Below are 14,534 nucleotides of genomic sequence, written 5' to 3' on the forward strand. Positions count from 1 at the left end.
TCGATCAATACTTGTATTGCCATTGTTTGCTAAAGTTTTCGAAAAGGTAACACTAAGCCGACAAGACAAGTTTTTTTTTTATAGCCCAAAACATTAATGTAAAGAGCAATACGGCTATATAAAAGGAAAGTCGCCGAAGACAGCGTTAATTAACATCGTGGAGAAAAAAAACACAAATAAATTTAGAAAGATAGAAATAGCTATCGGTATCTTCATAGACCTAACCAAATCGTGTAAACGGTGACATATTGGTGCAAAAACTGGACAAGTATGGTATTCGTGGAGCACCATTCTGCCAAATCAGCGCATATCTCCGAAACTGGCATCAGTATATATGTAGTTGTGAACCAAATGACATCCTCCCAACTGATAACTAACAGAAGAATTCCCCTGAGTCACATGTCCGGCCATTTTCTTTTTCTAGCATACATAAGGTATTTATCCTACTATATCTCAGAAGACCGCATTTTATAAGCGGACGATACCAATATCTTTCTGACAGCTGAAACGGGTGAAGATCTTTACAACAACAGCAAAAAAAGTCCTGCTAAAACTATCTGATTGCCTCGAAGCAAATCACCTTCTCACAAACAGAACGGAAAGTAACTATATATCTTCACTGCAAAAAAAAAAAAACACACCAGACTAATGACCACTACATTGTTGAAATGCAACAGCCGTACTTTGCAACGAGTTGATCTCACGAAATTTATCCGTGTTCATCTTGACAACTGGCATGAACATATACTTGAAACAACGCTATTTTTCTAGAAGAAAATACCAATATTGTATAAACTGCGTTACATTTTTTCTTCTCACTCTTTATATCAGATCCACATATTTACACATTACATATGCTATTGTTATATACGGACTCACGTATCGCACCATTTTATTGCCATACGATCAGTTACCTCCAATACTTTGACCCGCGACCTACTGTACTCCTGACCTGCCCAGATAGCAAGGTTCCTATGGGAGCGCGTGTCTCCTATCTCGTTGAACCGCTCACCGTTGGTGGCGCTACCTATAACCTGTTCGTATGCCACTTTACGGTTGTTTTGAAAGCGCTGAAGAATGCCTACATTCTGTGGTAAACTGCCAGCATATACGTGACAGTTTCTTTACTTAGATGGCTGGTCAAGTAAGCTGTTCAGTGCGCTTAAGTATTTATTGCACACTGGTTGACAAATGTGGGAACCCGTAGACTTACATTGTGTAAGACAGCTTACGTGATGTAAGTAGGTCGTGCTTTAACCATTCCACAATATCGTACAAATTATGGATAATTTATATTCACACATACCGTGTCACATTTTTGGAACAAACTAACCATGCACACAGCTAACAGAACGCCAGTCGTTTACTTGTTACAAAACTAACTTACATTGTTTCATGCTCTCTTAACTTGCTTGAAATGAATGACTCATGCTACCGCCGTTATACAAATTCCTTGTGCGATCTATTGTTTGTATCACTGGATACGACATATTCATTCATATGTGGGGTTTAGCGTCCCAAAACCACTATATGATTATGAGAGATGCCGTAGTGGAGGGCTCTGGAAATTTCGACCTCCTAGGGTTCTTTATAGTGCACATAAATCTGAAGACACGGGCCTACAGCATTTTCGCCTCCATCGAAGATGCAGCCGCCGCAGCCAGGATTCGATCCTGCGACCTGCGGGTAAGCAGCCGAGTACCTTAGCCACTAGACCACCGCGGTGGGGCCTGGATATGACATAAGGGTGTCTTCACAACTTCTTTGCGAGTTATGACGCCCTGCCTTTAAAACAAAACTGATGTATATGTAGCTTCTTGTGAATAATAAATGAATTGAATTGATTTAATCGAAACATTAGTTCTAGGACACTTCGTTATGACGAATTTTCTATAATTTGCAGCTTGCTTGTTTCCATGTTCTGCCTTATTTGAAAGACTAATTGATAAATGCAACTCGCTGTCGAAGATCATTACGATAGACCGCTCTCCTAAAAGGCGGACCATAGCGTTCTGGCGGGCTTTGAAAAACTCGCACGCTCGCTTGACACTGTGCGTGCGCCGAGCCTGAAGAGCGAGAGAGAAAGTGACCCAAGGAAAACACACGCCCGTTCGACTTGGACGATGGGACAAGGAAAGCAGCTGGCGACCCTAGAGCGGACGCAGCAGAAGAAGAAGAGTACACGACACGGCATCCAGCAACGACCGAGTGGCCCTTCTCGATTCGGCCCCAGCGGGCCGGGCCGCCATGTTTTATTCAGCCAGTTCTATCTCGTAAACAAACTCGGGCTCTCGCTGCCGTCGCCTCGCCTGGACACACGCTGTGGGGCTGCTTCCAAATTTCCAAGAGACGTGTCCTGGGTCCTTTAGCGCGTCGTCGCCAGGACCCAAGGGTCAATATTTAACTTTCTCAGCCCTCCTTCTTTTCCGACTTGTTCCTTCCCTCGCTAGACTCCCACCAGCGCGGCCCCTTCCGAGCGTCCTTTGAACAGCCGCCCCGGCCTCCTCCGTCGCAGACCTCACTTTCGTCTCGTCTTCGGCGTTCTCTTTTGAACACTTTAGCGACCTCTGTGGTGCGATATAGCTCTCGTTTTTGCTACTGAACGAGTGCGCCTAGTTTGAGCATGTCACTAGCGCTGGTACAGAAAATACCCCGCTCGTTACAGGATGTCGTCACGATAGTGTATCTGTATACTCCTGCGTTTTTCACTGTTTTAGGTACCAACTCTGCTGCATTTTATGTCGGAAGTTGGAGAGACATTGAAATGAAGAGCACCTTGGCTATTCCGTTTCTCTGTACTTTGCAGTGAAAGTCTAATTAGTTAAATAATTAGTAACTAGGAGGAAGAAGTATGAAATGCAGAAAGGTCAACCAGATGTGCGTCTAGTTTGCTAACTAATTACCAAACACTATCAATATAAAAAATGTTAATGAATAGAAAGAAAATACATGGGAATAATACGAAATGTCATTGGAAAGTTCACTGATATGAGCTCGCTGTTCGAGGAAAGGATAAAAAATAAAAAAAGAAAGAAAACTTGCAGCTCTACTTGGACGCGCTCTGAGTTCAGTGCATAAGTTGTCACTTCATGCTTAGCTGCACTTGACTGCCTCTCGCATTTGTGATCGGCAACCTCGTTTTTTGTCCGCCAGAGATCTTTGCGAGCATGCTGGTCTTTGCGGCAGAGTATGCTCTCAGGCTGCGGTTAACGTACTTTTTTTTGTTTTATTAGTAAATGGCCGCTTATGCAAACTTGTCAGATTTTTCTTTATGGTTCTTTCGGTCTACTACTTGGAACGTTCAAGAAGAATGTTTGGAACGTTGTAACCGTTCTCAGTTTGTTTTCCCGTGTGTCTTACACCGGTGTTATTGTGACAGGCTCGATGCCGTACATTTCTCTAAACACGAACAACATGATATAGGTGCCTTAGGCGTCCGCCACAAGTTCCTATTTGCTCGACATCGGTATATAGCTTTCTGTGCGCTAAGTCGCTTCACATTTTCTTCGCCTTATTTGGGTGTTAATTTGTGCCATAGCTGCTGTTGCAATAATAACGAAAATGGTGAAGCAAGAAAACGGTGACGCAAGGTTGTACTTCTTATTATTTTTCTTTATTATGTTTTAGCCTCAGACACAATAGGATGTTTTTTTTAAATATTTCATGTATAGTGTCCAATCTTTCTGCTGTACCGGAGTCTCTCTCTTTTTTTTTTGAACGGGTATATTTTCTCCTTACGTTAACAACGAAATTTTGCAAAGAGCGGCTGCAGAAGAGAGGTGCTGTTCTTCCTCATCAGGCTTATTCGGCGATACTGATACATACGAGGTTTGGATAAAACGGGCCAGCCACGAAACTTGAATGTCGCGTAAGATGAAATATCTACGCGATATTCGGAGATCAATTCATCCAGCTACCATTCTAGTTGCTCGTTTCGATTCTAATAATTAGCTTGAATTGGTGATAATTGGCTTGTTGCGAGTTGAACAGGAAAGTGTTCGGTATGTTTCCAACGCACCCGTTTGAATCAAACCGTACCCCGCCGCGGTGATCTAGTGGCTAAGGTACTCGGCTACTGACCCGCAGGGCGCGGGTTTGAATCCCGGCTGCGGCGGCTGCATTTCCGATGGAGGCGGAAATGTTGGAGGCCCGTGTGCTCAGATTTGGGTGCACGTTAAAGAACCCCAGGTGGTCTAAATTGCGGAGCCCTCCACTACGGCGTCTCACATAATCATATAGTGGTTTTGGGACGTTAAACCCCACATATCAATCAATGAATTAAACCGTAAATATGCGCGAAATATCGCCGCGGAGCTACCGGTAGAGAGCGGTCGTTCGTGCGTACTTTTGGCGGTGGTTGTTTTCATGCTTTTCTAAATGACGCAAACATTATCAGATCGCGCTTTCGCTCTTTCCGTTTTTTTTTTTTTTTTGCTGTCGCGTCACTGTATAGTCTTATCTGGCAGCGCGCGTGTCTTGAAATGGCGCGGTAAGCGCGATAGTAAAAGGCGAGCTGCTGAGAAAGCGATGCCATATCGATGGCGTGTTTCGCGGCTGGCGGACGTTGCGTACAGCTTCCAGACGCAAGGCATATACACACGTCGCAGTACGGGCCTTACGTGTCCGTAAGCAGCGTTCTTTTTGTTTTTCTGATAACAGGCGAAGACGTGGCTCTGTGCGGTGTCTTTTGGGGGGAGGAGGGTGGCACTGCACGGAGCTGTTCGGTCCGGCGCGCCCAAATCGAGGTGACCGCGCAGACGACAAGGAAAAAATAAAGGACGCGGTGGGGATGGAAAAAAAGTCTCTCCTTGGTGGGGCAATTTTGAGCCGAGCCATTTCCCTACCTCTGGCGCGTTTTTGGCCGGGCCGCGATACCGGAGGTTATTAGGGGATCGAGGTCCAGGGGTGGGAAGCTGAAGGGGTCGCGCCGCGCTGTGTTGCGCAGCTGCAGCGGTGCGACACGAGGCGCAGACCGATATGCCGTCATTAGTTATACGTCCGCGTCCTGCCCGGCCTGTCATCCACAGTCGTTTTGCCGGGGGAGCGCGACTACGGCCGCACCACTGCTCCTTGGGCCCGGTTTTCTTGTTATTTCTCGCCGTCGCCGTTCCGTTTTGCGATAAAGACGACGACTGTGCGCTTGTTTGTGGGGAGGACACCGGAGGGGAACGGTATAACCCCACCTTCACGGACGTACGCAGCGGTCCGAGTCGCGCGCGCGTCTCCCCGTGTGGCTGTTTGTTTGTCCGAACCCCGCATCGGCCCCGGTGTCTGAGCGCGGCGACCACCTCCTCCACTCCTTCTTTTCCTTTTGCTGGCCGGCTGCTTCGCCTTTGGGCGCATTTATCAGCGCCGCTGGCCTGCCGCCGAAACGGTAATGATGGAGCTGCCGGTTTCTCTCTGGCTGTCTCGCGCTCCTCGTATACCCTGCTGGCAGCATTTGCGTGGTTCGGCTGGCTGTTTTCACGTGCTTGAAAGATTTCTGTCGTAGCTTTGAAGCTCGGTGTCGCCGCCCGTGCACGTTTTCGGGGCAACCCGCAAAGGCGTCCGTCTCGAGTCCTTGTCGGAGTCGACGACTATCCGTGTTCGTGAATTTTCATCGAGTAACATTTGCCGAACGCCCCGCCGTGGTGGTCTAGTGGCTAAGGTACTCGGCTGCTGACCCGCAGGTCGCGGGTTCGAATCCCGGCTGCGGCGGCTGCATTTCCGACGGAGGCGGAAATGTTGTAGGCCCGTGTGCTCAGATTTGGGTGCACGTTAAAGAACCCCAGGTAGTCTGAATTTCCGCAGCCCTCCACTACGGCGTCTCTCATAATCATATAGTGGTTTTGCGACGTTAAACCCCACAAATCAATTAAATCAATCAACATTTGCCGAACAATTAGCCAAGCTTTCATATTAACGGAAGAGTTGACAAAAAACAGTGTCATCGGTTGAACACGTTAGAATAACTGGGTAGTGTGATTTCGGCGTCTGTATGTTGTTATTGAGCTGACGTGCTTCGCAAAACGATGAAGGTGTCCTTTTAGCTTTCGGTTTAAAATAGTACTTTTTTGTGTATTTTTTCGTTATTTCAATTTTTTCTTTGTCTCCCTCTTCATAAATCACGCTTCTACCTCTCAATTTTCAGTTGTGGTTATCATTTCGCGTTTCCCTACACACAATGTCCCCACTTAATATAATCATCATGGCGCTCGTAAGAAAAACAATATACAGGAAAAAGCGTTTTCAGCGCGAGGTCGCTGCAGTTCGCTGTGTGTGTGTGTGTGTGTGTGTGTGTGTGTGTGTGTTGTGTGTGTGTGTGTGTGTGTGTGTGTGTGTGTGTGTGTGTGTGTGTGTGTGTGTGTGTGTGTGTGTGTGTGTGTGTGTGTGTGTGTGTGTTGTTGCGAAGCCACCTCCGAAATCCCGCCGCTGACCTCCACTGTTGCGAACGACGGACCGATCCCGCCGAAGCCACCACTGTTGCGAAAGACGGCGACGCCAACACGGCCCCGGAGGCGCCACTTCTTTCAACTCCGCCGGGAAGGTCACCAGCCGTTTGGTAGCGTATGTTTATCAGCTCGCGACTGCTTCTGCGCAGAGCTGATAAGACGAGCGGACGAGACGACGGTGAGTTAAACAAGGTTTATGTACAGCATATTTACAGAGGCGTTACAATTTCGGCACTGGGGCCGACAGAGACTCGAAGAGCCGAGCTCTTCTCTCTAACACATAGGTCAGTCTTTCACCTAAGACCGCTGACTCACACACATGTCGGCACTCCGACACGGGGACGCCTCTCACATAGGACCGCCGATCGCGACGCGCCGCAGGGCTTCTTTTATTTACACCGGGTCCAACCAAAATGTCCAATCAGAAGCGCCGCTGGTCGTCCGGGCAGATTCCGCCAATGGGGCCGCCGCGCCATGCGTCAGACCACCTGACACGAGGACGCCGGCTCGCTGTCACGTGCGCAACTGACTCACTGCACGTGGGCCAGAGGAGCGCCGCGCGTGTTCACGCCGTCGAGGTGATCGCGCCAGGCAGACTGCGGGCTGGCCTTGACCCAGATTGCCTTTTTCAGAGGCACGGTCGTTTGACGAGGACTCGCTGGCATAACAGTGTGTGTGTGTGTGTGTGTGTGTGTGTGTGTCATATATGCGCACACCAACACGTTAAACAATCCGAGAAGTTGACCGCCAGTGGGGCGATAAGTCTACAGTCATTAATCCCCTCGGAATGAATGAGTGAAATCGTAGGTGTGAAACTTAGACGAGGCCTTTTGAAGGATATTACAAGAACAAACAACTGCCTCTTAGCGCCTTTTTGAAGTTGCAACAACAAGAACACGTTGCTTAAAATTCAATAAAAGGTGACCTTGTTTGAGATGGCAAATAGCATGCCAAACTACACAACTTTGTCGATATGTTTCCAACTTTACTTGGCCTTCACCTCACACATCCTTTTTTTGTTGTAGTTGTTGTTGTTGTTGTTTACCTCACGGTGCGGAAATGACACAATCGCAAATTTACCAAGTACGCTTACGAAGTTTTTCATCTTCGCGGCGTACTAGCTTCTTGCTCGCCTTCTCGCTCGCCAAGTGGCCCTAATGTGAGTCAGTATAATAATATATTCTTTTAACAACACAGTTGTAGCCTCGCATCATTGCCTATAAACTCGAAAAGAGTAGAGAAGCTGGAACGCATGCGTGCTGCTTGTTTTGTCATACGTATCAAAGTTACGGGCTTTATAAAAACAAGTTTTGTTATCTCTTCATTTTTATTTTGTTCTTTGTGTCTCAGAGTGACGCGTTTTGAAGCTTTGTAACAATTGACTATTCGGTAGGCCTTTTGTAGCTTCTTTGTCATGTCCATGGCTGCTAGTTCCTAATTCTTGCGAAAATCTTTCCTTGCAATGCTAAGGCCATTGTGGAAATATTTCCGTTGTTTAGTTTTTTCAACAGCTTTAATTAAAAGTGATAATACAGTAAATATCGGAAGGGACAAGCGTAAGAATAACGCACGTGCTCGAGTTTTTTTATGATCGGTTAACAATGAAAGCGTGTTACTGCGGTAGATCCTCTAGTCTTTAAATGTGTGCTTGTGTAAAAACTTAGCGATGACTCAGCAAAATGTTTTAATGAATGAGTTGGTCTATGCTTGAAACGTTGCTAGTATTGGCGCGATTAACTGTGCGAAAGATATGAAGATTAACCGCGGAATATTGTCGCTTCTCTTTCTGTTTTTTTTTCTGTTTCTTCTGCGGTGTTTAACACGATACCGTCAAAAAAAAAAAAACCTATTTCGCGAAAACTCCGTCGCCGGGTTGGTGTCATTGGTTGTGGACTAATCGACACTGTCTGTGAGCGATAACTTGTCATTCAAATAAACAAATATATTTGGTTCGAGTGAGAATCGAACTTTGGCTTTCGGCGTCACAAGCAGGTTTTCTATACCGCGTAGCTACACCAGTGCTTGAAAGTGCTTCGGGAGAGAGAGAGGTGGGGTGGGGGCTACTCCTGTACGAATATCATGTTGTTGAAGGGGTCGCTTTAGCCCCGCCGCGGTGGTCTAGTAGCTAAGGTACTCGGCTGCTGACCCGCAGGTCGCGGGATCGAATCCCGACTGCGGCGGCTGCATTACCGATAAAGGCGGAAATGTTGTAGGCCCGTGTGCTCAGATTTGGGTGCACGTTAAAGAACCCCGGGTGGTCGAAACTTCCGGAGCCCTCCACTACGGCGTCTCTCATAATCATATGGTGGTTTTGGGACGTTAAACCCCATATATCAATCAATCGTGGGGTCACTTTAATAACACGTACAGTATTGCCTGGCGGAATTGTGTTATCGCGCCAGGCATCCAAACATGTCAGTTTTGCAGTGAATGGACGGTCCGAATCTGTTAACCCATTACAAAGCATGCTACTGTGCAGACGCGTGGCACCTTGCTAGAAGAAGAATCATGGCGTAGTGGGCACTTCGCAACCGTACTCGCGGTAGACCTTTTGGGAGGGTTGAAAACGGCCATTGTTACGAGCACTTAAGCTTCATTCGTTGCGGCACAGTTGAAGGCGACGCGCAAGGCACCGATTACACGTTGTCGCGTTCTATACTCTTCAAGGCGAAGCTCAAGTGTGCACCGAGTTTCTTGCGTCAATGCTACTCCGTCGCAGTGAATATAGCTTTCCAAGAATGGGGTGTTGAAGGATATCTTCTGGGAATAACACTGATCGGTGGTATATATAAATATGTCCTTATTCGTGCGGTAAATTGTCTCGCCTGGAATAATAGCAATAAATAATGCAAGCGCGTGAAATGTGCTGTTTTTTATGCATCAGGAGCACTATATATCTGTCGAGAGTTATATATCTTTCCTTGCTGCTATGATGGATGCGCTTCTGAACGTCGCAACAATTGTTTTTGAACGCGATCAGACCGAACGCAATCTCGTTGCTAAGCGTTAGTAGCGTGCACTTGCTCGTCCAAGTGATTGTGTCCTTAATCAAGCCCTGAAGTTTGTACGCTCAATAGCCTAAAAAGAAAATTGCTCCAGATATTGGCTTTGGATGTACCGCTGTTGTTAGCTTGATTGAAATTGCACTGTGAGATCTGGAATTGCTACCTTAGCAGGACGCATTGCGTGCTTTTGGTCTAAACGTCAACAATGAAGAATATACAACGCGATATTCGAATTAGTGTACAAAGCGGCGTCCTTCTGCGTGCGAGAACTCAAAAGCGACCAACTGTCGTAACTGCAATGGTTGGAAAAAGAAGTTCTCACGCACCCACGCATATTCGTCATTCAGCTACGGTGCACGGTGTTTAATTATAGGTAAGAAGTGTGCGCGTATGACCGAGATTGTTCACGCTAGAGAAAATTAGTACCGAATTACAATTACTTCCTTCAAAATGTAAGTGATTACAGAGGTCCATTACAGAAATGTAACTAATCTTTTTTACGTTACTTTTTTCAAAAAAAAATTTGTCTACGTAACACAGAAGGGCAAAAACTACAACTGTTTACGAGTTGATAAAAAATGATTGATTTGTTACTGGTAATCAATAACAAGAAAATGTAAATAAATATCATAGAACATTACAGTTGCTGAAAATAATCGATTGCACTTAACAAGACAAGAAAATGCAATAGATTACAAGTAATCGATTGGTTAAAAGGTGTTACATGCAGCGCTGTATAGCACTAGTCTAACGTCTTTCCTGGTATGTCCCTTGTAGAGGTCTAACCTTCGGAAGTGAGCCAACTACTCCACTACCACTTAGCGTGGCGTCTGCGAATCAATTGGAACAGTTATGAACTTAGATTATTAAAATAAAATGGAGTGACGGAAAGAGGCAAAGACACGGTAACCACAGGAATCCGAACAGTGTCTTCGTCTGTTTCCGTCGCAGCGTTTTCTTAATAATGCGTCCGTACCAGTTCGCCCAACTGCCAGCCTCGCTCAACAGATATGAAGTGACATCTGTGTATGTTAGCCCGAAGAAAGTGGTATACGAAAAAGGTCGTGTAAACACTTTTTCGGTGTTTAATTTCTGCTTCTATTGCGGTGCAGTTATCAGAGTTAGACTGCATTTAGGTAAACTCGTTCTTATGTTATTCAGTTTTACACTGACCGTACCTGACGTTTCTAAAGGTTGTTTCAGTAAATCAGTTAATTATTGTGTGAGTCATCTATACGCAGCCGTGGCGTTGGGCCTGGCGCGAGCGGGAGTGCAGAAATTAGGGTGTCCTAGGTGTCATACATGGCTGCGATAGCCCGTTTAGCTGTACGTACACATACCAGAATGATAGTCTATTTAATATTTTTGGCGAAACGAAAACAGCTTCAAAATGTAAAACACCAATAAATTGCGCGTTGCATAAGAGTATAATGGGTACACAAGCAACCTCCATGCAAAAGCCATGAAAGCGAGACATTTCCTGCGATAACATTCAATTCTGTCTCTGAAAGGAAGCCCGAAACCGCGTCAATTTCGTGCTCTTACAGTGACTCACTCAATTTTGTTTAAGATAGTTCTTCAACTTACGTGTTGTAGCTGCAGAATCCTCGGGCGTTGGTGAGCGAGCGAGCGAGCGAGCTTTACAATACCGCAGTCGTGTGTCAACAAGGCCGCTTGCGTTCTGATACCACCACTCGTGTTATCTACACATGTACGAGGACCAGCACAACGCGCAACAACGCAGACGCACGTTTGTAAGTGCGAGCGGCTATTGCTCCCCTGAATTAGTGGGAAAGAAACTTCCTGGTAGCTGTCTGCAATTCTATTTTACCCCATTGGAGGACTCCGCCTTGTAGTTTGTTTCATTCGTGGTGCATGTATGAGGCCTGCAGCGTGTACATCACTTAATCTGAAAACCGGAATGCGCTATATTCCCGTGAGAGAGAGAGAGAGAGAGAGAGAGAGAGAGAGAGAGAGAAACATCAGTCTTCCTCGTGGCAGTTGTTTTCGCGTACGTCAAAGTATATAATTGGTGAGCTCTCGACGATGTCTTCAGCCGGACGCAGATTGGGTCCCTCCTTTCTCTCTTAAGGCTATAGACTCTCTCTTCTTCAGTGTAAAGAGAATGACGGCACGGTCAACCTTCTTGTTTTGCTTTTGTTTGTCTACGGCTCCTGTCTTTGTGCATGAGCTATACTGTCCAGGTGTTACTCGGCTGACGTCTTGGTTGCTAGAAACACCCTCGTTCGAATCAAAAAGAGCAGTGCGACGAGATGCATTAGCAGCTGCCCCGTTTCCTCCGCTTCTGCGATGCGAACGGGTTCGCTGGTTGTCAGCAGAACAGCAGCAGTACTAACTGATGAAGCCGGGGCTATTTCCAGCCGTTCATGTACATTGTCAATATACTTCGCGTTTGTCCTTTCACAAGTGTTGATATTGATACTATAGGCATTCAAGGAAGTGAAAAAAGAGGACAATGAAGTGAGATTGCATTATGGATTAAGCCTTCCTTCCGCGACAATCCCTCATCCCGCCTTTTTATATAAAGACCTCTCAACGTAGGAAAATCGGTGGAGGTGCTGGGTATAACGCGTTGGAGCCCCGTAAAAGTATGGTGGAAAACAAATCACTGGATCTTCGCCGAAGCCGCAGACTCACAGGGCTTCTTTCGCTACCAGCCATCATGAACTCTAGAGACATCCAACCGCGTCTAGCACCCTTGGACAACATTACAGGGAGCTACGCCCAATTTCTGGGAAACCTGGAGAGGACATCGATCATTGGCTCAAACACTATTGTCGGGTGAGTCTATGTAACCACTGGGGCACTGCAAGCCAGCGGAACAACGTACCACTTTTCTTGCACCCTTGCTGCCGACCGGCTGTTCCAATTTGATCTCCTTCTTCGGCAGTATGAGAATTGCGAGGCGAATTCGAATACGCGGGCAGATTTCGTCGGCGAAATCGTGAAGTGCTTTGGCGACCCGACCTGACAAATAAGTGTACCATGCAGACCTTGAGTCAACGTGCTCAAGTCCCCAACGTCACCACTGTCGCGGACATTATTTGACTTTAGCACTCCGTCTTGTGATCTGGCGTCAGCAAGACGACAAATAGTGCGCGACGAATTTGATCGGCCCGACGCTGCGACGTAGATAGCACACGTCCACGTATCTCTCGCGCTCACCACCTGTGTCCAATCAGTGCTGCGGCCTTTCTACTCAAGGACGTCGGTATGATCGCGTCGTCATGCGTATGAGCCGCGAAACGACTCCATTTAAAATTTACCCCCAGACATAGCTGCGTGGTAAGATCATCCCGCTGGCCGTCTTCAGCAGTAAGTTGTGCGTGAAACACCTCCGCGTGCTTCCACAGAGACATTCGTGGACATATGGCCCGCTTCGTCCCGAAGCGACGTCGGGGATCTGTGCCGCATCATCAGCATTCCTTTGCATCCTCACGTCGCACTAGTACACGTGCTGACTCTTGCTGGGCATCGAAGAGCTCCAATCGAAACGACTTCCATCAGAGCTCCCAGTGTTCGTGTAGATGGTGTTCCACGTCAGTTTTAGTCGACCCGGAAGCAGTGGTTCCCGTCATGAGCAAATATTTTCAGACTCGACTCAATTATAAAGTGGTGTTCTCTCAAGAAACAAGCCAATTTTTCGTGTGGTGACTGGAGAATCATTGCGAGGAGCGTGAACTGCAACTGCTAGTTTTGGTGCAAAATTTCTCAAGGCAGAGTTTGCAGTTCTTGTGAATTCCACTTCTGACGTTGTCCTGGGGTCGACTTTCTGGAAGGATGGGGAGCCGCAGTAGACCGTGCTGATGGGGAAGTTTTACTGACTGCCTTTTGTGAAGAACCCCCGTGCACGCTGCCGAGAGATTATCGCAGTCGTTGGTGACATAATTCTGCCGGCTCAGTTTGTCGTTTGAGGGCCTGCAGTTGACGTTTGTAATGCCGCAGCAGATAACGTTGACGTTATATATAGATAACCAGATCCAGCTGAGCTGTTCAAAATTCGTACCGCGTTGTGTGATTTCTGCGAGCTGTGGCAGATCCTTGCCCCGCCACGGTGGTCTAGTGGCTAAGGTACTCGGCTGCTGACCCGCAGGTCGTGGGATCAAATCCCGGCTGTGGCGGCTGCATTTCCGATGGAGGCGGAAATGTTGTAGGCCCGTGTACTCAGATTTGGGTGCACGTTAAAGAACCCCAGGTGGTCAAAATTTCCGGAGCCCTCCACTATGGCGTCTCTCATAATCAAATAGTGGTTTTGGGACGTTAAACCCCACAAATCAATCAATCAATGTGGCAGATCCTTACTATGGATGACTAACTACGATTTCAAGTCGGTTGTTATGCCTAGTGATCGGAAGGCTTAGCCTGGAATTCATTCTCACTTTGTTTTCCTCTATCTCACTTTGTGGAAAGTCTACTGTCATCCCGCCTACTCTTTTTTTTTTATCGAAATTGTGAAACAGTGTCAGCTTGGGCGCAGGAAATTCCTGCCCCATTACAAAAAGCTTACTAGACATCACTCTTTCACACTGAGAATGTTACAAACGGGATCTTTCCCGTTGAGAAAAAGGTTTACTAGCTTTGCTTCGGACATCTACCCACACTGGCCTGAGTGCCATGAAGAGTACTGCTAGATAGCGCACAATCTCTGGCAACGTTCGCCGTTACAACACGTCTCTTTTAATGAACAAGAGGACTTGGAGAAAGCGCTCAAACGCGGCTATCTCCTTAAACAACTAAGGGCTTTTCAAAGCGCCCGTGAACAGATGGAGGACCATGCTCTTCCGGCCCCAAAATGGGCGCGACCCACAACAACGACTCTCTAGTTCCTTAGGACTCGAATAAAGTTTGTTAACTGACTGACTGTAAAATAATCATCTCAGCGTAACAGAACATTCTGTCATTATGGCTTATTTAAGTCACATTAGGATTTGTGTCAGTGCATTATTTAATAAATGATTTTTTTCTATTTACTAGGCACCTTTATTGCGTGTTTGCTGACTTGGTTTGCTTTGCTTTCATGCCATGTCAGTGAGGGAAGCGGGAGCAGGGTGGGGCTTAAGCGGTCTTTCCACGGCGC

General features: G+C 46.8%; 1 protein-coding gene and 1 long non-coding RNA gene across 2 annotated transcripts in view; one reads left to right on the forward strand and one right to left on the reverse strand.

Annotated features, from left to right (window-relative positions):
• LOC142814185 (uncharacterized) overlaps positions 1–11,292 on the reverse strand; it is a 64,282-nt gene extending 52,990 nt beyond the window's left edge. Inside the window, exon 1 of the long non-coding RNA XR_012894837.1 lies at positions 11,024–11,292. This is a non-coding gene — a long non-coding RNA (uncharacterized LOC142814185). The remainder of the gene's footprint in view (positions 1–11,023) is intronic.
• LOC119171546 (uncharacterized) overlaps positions 1–14,534 on the forward strand; it is a 671,663-nt gene that overhangs the window by 410,362 nt on the left and 246,767 nt on the right. The gene's annotated exons all lie outside the window — the stretch shown is intronic.

The sequence above is a fragment of the Rhipicephalus microplus genome, chromosome 4, assembly GCF_043290135.1.
Source record: "Rhipicephalus microplus isolate Deutch F79 chromosome 4, USDA_Rmic, whole genome shotgun sequence".
Classification (NCBI taxonomy): Eukaryota; Metazoa; Arthropoda; class Arachnida; order Ixodida; family Ixodidae; genus Rhipicephalus; species Rhipicephalus microplus.